General features: G+C 44.9%; 1 long non-coding RNA gene across 1 annotated transcript; it reads right to left on the reverse strand.

The window, feature by feature from the left end:
* Nucleotides 1-757: 757 nt before the first annotated feature.
* On the reverse strand, nucleotides 758-5,429 carry LOC108352839 (uncharacterized). The gene is made up of 2 exons (XR_015637690.1): nucleotides 5,089-5,429; nucleotides 758-1,053 (listed from the first exon to the last, which is right to left on the reverse strand). It is a non-coding gene; the product is annotated as an uncharacterized LOC108352839 (long non-coding RNA).

The following is a 5,429-nucleotide window of genomic DNA, read 5'->3' on the forward strand; positions in this document are numbered from 1 at the left end:
TGAGAGAGGATGTTTTGCTGAAGCAGATAAAGGTGAGAGGATTTTTGCTGAAGCAGATAGAGGTGAGAGGATGTTTTGCTGAAGCAGACACATGAAAGAACACATGATGTATAGAAAGAATATAAATATGACTCCACAGACATGGAAGGAGGTGCTGGCATTGCTCCGCCTTGCTCGCGTTTGCTAGTCTTCTCTGAGGCCACTCTGGGATTGATTCACTTTGTATCAGGTTGCTGATCTTCACTTGTGACTTTGTAGCGAGTAACTTGCCAAAGAACTGCTCAGGATATTCTGGCAGCGTCTTGCTACTTTTGTGGACTCAGGCTGATGGATGATGGAGCCTCACGGTTTCTTCTGGATCAAACTGCCCTTGCTGATTTGGGAGTGGTGATCGCTAACACCTAATGACACCTAAAGACAGCTCATGACAGATTAGAGCAGCCCAAAGAACTATTGCTAAACAGGTCCACAGCCCCGTCTTCTACTAACCCTTCTTTTTCACTGCCTCTGGTGGGTGGTGGGCTGGAAGGAAGGTTGACACATTTCAGAACCCTTCTTAAAGTGGGCTTTGAAAAATCTAAGTCTACAGCACGGAGTTACCATGTTACAGTTTAAAGTGACTATTTCGGAGACACTCTGTTCCCGCTTGTGCACACTCAAGAATTTGTCTCTGCCACACAGAAATGTCACGCCCTTTGGGCCACAACTCCCATTCCTGCTCCAGGTGTTGCGTATGAATGACATCGCTAATATTTGTCATTTTAAATTGGTGGTTTATTAACCTAGCATCACTTTGCAGGGCAACGTCAAGGCTTCTTGACCTTGTGGCTCATGTGTTGGGATTTCCCTTGGAGAGATGATTTTCATAAAGTCTGAGTCCGCACTCACAGATTGGCGCCTTGCTCAGCCAGCATCACAGATGCTTCGTCCTGCAGCAGACGGGAATGCAGCCAGAGACTCACAGTCAGACGCTATGCAGAGAGAGACCTTGGAGCGCTCTGCTTTAATTGGGAGGTCTTCATCAAATTCCTCCAGTCAGTGCTGAGTGAACCCCTGAGAAGAGGGAGTGGAAAGACTAGAAGAGCCAGAGGGTATGGAGGATACTAGGAGAACAAGGCCCTCTACATCAACTGAGAAAGGTGCATCAGAGCTCACTGAGACTAAAATACCAAGCACAGGGCCAGCATTAGTCTACGCCAGTCCCCAGCAGATATATTATGGTTTTGTGGTTAGTGTTTTTATGGGATTCCTAAGTGTGGGTTCAAGTGGGTCTCTGATTCTTGTGCCTTCTCTTGGTCTCTTTTCCTTCTGCTGGTTTGCCTTGTCCAATTTCAATGTGACGGTTTTTGTTTCATATTATCATATTCTATTTTGTTTTAAAAAAAGAGAAGTGTCTTACTTCCCTGCTTAATCTTTAAACGATTCTCCCACAATATTATTAAAACATACTTAAAGTGTGTATCCACTAACTCTGTTGTATCTCCTTTTATTTTGTATTATAGTTAATTTTTTTACATGTGCATATGTGCGCACATGTGTGTATGTGCACACATATATGCCATGGCACATGGAGGCGAGAAGACAATTTGTAGGAGCTGGCTCCCTCCTTCATGTGTGGGTCCTAGGGGTTGAACTCAGGTCCCCAGACTTGGAGGCAGGCGCCTCTACCCACTGAGCCATCTTGTTGACCCCTTATTTTCTTACTTATGTGTCTTGTCTGATCCTATTGATGCAGAAGAAAAAGAATAAAGTTGATATCATAAAGCCTTAATAACAGAGTGCTTAGGAGACAAAGTCACACAGGGAGCATTTCCTTCAAAACAACCAGGCTTGTTAGAGATAAGTTGGAGTCAGGATGCTAGGATGTAACTGTTTGTTCATCAGGACTGATCCACCATTAGACAGCATTCCCGTGGCTAACGAGGTGGCCCTGACTTAAGATTCCCACACCCGAACCTTGCCTATCTAACTGGCAGCTCCAGGGGGCAGGACAGGGTCACAAACATCCATAAAATCCTAGTCTGGCTTTAAGTTCCCTGTTCTCTTATTAGGGTAAACATAATTCTGCCACGTGGATAGACAAGATGACCCTGAGGACCAACTCTTTGGAAAAGAGCAATGCTGGTGTGTTCTTGCTCTCACCCAGTCCCTCATCCCGCCTCTCTCCTGTTCTCTAACCACCATGCAGGGATGTCAAGTTGATGGTGGGTTCCAAGACTTGCCATGTCTGCCTAGAGTACTCTCTCTTCCTGGTCAGACTTTTCTCCTAGCCACATCCTTCTGCCTAGGCCCGTGAATAGACTTCTGTTTGTCTTGTATGTCTAGGAAACTCTAGCCTGATGTGGGGATGTGAGAGGAAGAATCTTGAAAAAACTGATGGGCAGGACGGTTGTTGCCGGGACCACATCTGCAGCTGTGAGACTGGAGTAGAGTTCTGTTGGGGTCTCATCCCATCTCTGCCACAAAGGTTATGGAGTCATCACACTCCCTTGTTAACAGCATCTAGATGTCTTTACTTTCAGTTTTGCTGCAGCACAAGATTTGGGGGCCCGGTCAATTTATATAAAGGGGAGAAGGGTGAAGAACAGAGGCAAGAGAATGCACAAGAATGGGGGTTGAGAAACAGGCAGGTGAGAACTGCACTTGGACCTGTGGGGACCAGTGAGTTTATTTTACAAGCAATTTACTGTTGATTTGACATGATCTCACTTCCTGTGGTGACAGAGGGAAGTGACGGGTGATGAGCCTGGTTTAAAATAATGACTTTTGGACATGTAAAGGCAGCTTAATTAGAACTTTTACACCCAAGGCGGCACCTAATCACCAGCGACGTTACTCGGCACAGCCGTATCTAATGGGAACAGCGAAAGGCATGAAGCCAGCACAGATGCTTGACCAAGACCCAGCCAAGCTGAGCCAAGGGATGCTGGATTTGATCTCCATGTGTTGCATGTTTGGGGGACAATATTCATACAACTTGGGGATATTGGGCTGATGGGAAATTTATTATGAATCATTAATGCCTTCTCCCAGGAGTACAGTTTCCAAACTTCCCCCAGGAAAGTCCTGAGTATACTACCACTCCCACTTCTAGAGAAATACCCTTCTCTGTCTCTACCTGAAGGCCATCCTTATGCCCTGGACATTGTGACTCAAAGACGCCAGAGATCTCCTCATGAGACCCTGAGTCCAAGATAATCTTGGAACATCTGCCCCTGGACTTACTGACTCAGGAACAAGATAAACAGAACAAGTAAACTTACAGAGTAAACAAGATTCAATGGGCTAGAGGAGGTGGGAGCAGATCAAACTAAAAGTCTCTTCCTACTATGTGCTTGGGTGGTTCCGTGGCATCTGAGATTGGGGGCTCCTATGGCGTGCCCCTCAAGGAAAGTATACAGCAACAAAGTTAGATTGGCAGGAGTTATCTCTGCCCTACACAGGGGTTTATGTTGATAGAGAAGGAATGCTATGGATAAGTGATAAAAGAATGAAGTATTAAGACTCCCCTCCTCTTAGAAAAGTTAGCTTGAGCAGGCCCACTGTCGTGATGCATGACCAAGGATCAAAAGAATACCAAGTTAGAAATATGAATAAATCCTACAAGGATAGAAACATTTTATTATGGCAGAAATTGTATAATCATTGCAGCATCTTCGTCCTGAAGATTTTTCTTATTTCTAATGACAATCAACACTATGACCATTAAGAGTTAATAATGCACTGCGATACTTGGCAGTCTGTCCAGGCTGGCTTGGAGAATTTCTTTCTGTCTGGCGCCCTTGGAAGTGCAAGATTCTTAAATGTCGGGTTATGGGGTCAGTGAGGGAAAATGATTGTGAAATGTAACTCTGTTCTGTCACAGTTTATGAATGATGACTAAATTTATGACCAAGAGGAAGTTCAAACACACGTCCTGGGATAAAAATGATATGTTCTATGTTTTTGAGCAACAGGACTCTATCCCTGTCTACTGAGTTCTGTATAAATAAAGAAGGGTGCTGGTTGCTAATCAGTCAGGCCGCAGGAGTCCTCTAACCACCATGCCTGAGTCACTCTTCCTTTGCCGAATTCTTATCTCCTCTGCCAGACCCGGCCATCACCAGGGCTGAGCCGGTCCCCGGCCATTACTCACTGCAGATAGCCAGACAGAACCCCATGGCACCTATTGGTCAATACATGAACAGAGAGTAAAAGCAGTGCTTTGCTTCACACATTTGAAAAGATTCCACCTTTGATTTACTCTGCAGCCAGGGAGGTTTTTTTCTTGTTTTTTTTTTCTTTTGTTTTGTGGTTTTTGGATTTTAACACCTAGAGACTTTTGTTAAAAACTGAATTTGGCCTTTAGCTGAGATCTACTGCATTTGTAGGTGAGCAGCCTTGGAGAGATAGACTTAGTACCACAGTTGAAATTTTAAAGTGTAAACATGGTGTAATAATTCTTAGCCTAATAAAATAAAACTTCGGTTATGCTAACTACGTGTATCTATCTTGCAATGAGTGTAGAAAAACATGCCCTTTAGACATGTAAAAAAATAGCTTAGTCAGGGTCCCTACTGCACCTGACAGCCAGAACTCAGTGACATCACACAGAACTGTTCCAGACACGGTCCTGTCTAGGATCCCATGACACATCTTCTCTGCACATCTGGAGAGACCCCACCTTGACCTGCCCTCCAGCTGGAGAGTCTCCCCCAGGACCAACAGACTTCTGTTAACCACTGGACCTGACCTTCAGCTGAAATTTGTCATACAAGTAGTAGCTTTGAGTAGCACAGGTAATCACTACATCTTAGCTAAAGTCAAATCCAGTTTTTAACAAATCTTCAATTTAAGGGTTAAAATCCTAAAAAAAACAAAAAACAAAAAAACAAAAAACAAAAAACAAACAAACCAAAACCGGAAAAAACCCTCCCCAGTTGCAGGGCAAATCAAGGTGCCCATGCGTCTTTTCAAATGTGCAAAGCACTGTTCTTAGCCTCTGTTTATATACTGTCCAGTAGGCACCATGGCTACAGGCCAAGGACTGTAGCGGGAACATTGTGTAATAACCTCAGTATCATAAAATATGGCCTTTATGGTACTAACCGTGTGCATTTATCCTCTTGTCACAGCAGGAAGGTTGCCTGTTGTCTGGTCTGCTGGAGTCTGTGGTTGGCTGTGATTCTGGGAGGCTGTTTGTCCCCTTCGGTCAGTGGCAGGTGCAAAGTGGCAGCCATTCACACTGAGGTCTCGGGATACGATGGCTTCTTCAACTCAGGGCAGCAGCAGTGCCATGGGGAGAGCACTGAGTGGGAGCCGCCTGCCTTGCCAGGCCCTTCAGTAGCTCTGGCCTATAGAAGAAAGAACCACCATCCTTGCCAAGGAGCTAATGGGCGATTGTAATCTAAAGAGAGCAGCGTTCTCTGTCTCTAAATTACACCCGACTC

Source organism: Rattus norvegicus, chromosome 14 (genome assembly GCF_021556685.1).
Source record: "Rattus norvegicus strain SHRSP/BbbUtx chromosome 14, alternate assembly SHRSP_T2T, whole genome shotgun sequence".
NCBI lineage: Eukaryota > Metazoa > Chordata > Mammalia > Rodentia > Muridae > Rattus > Rattus norvegicus.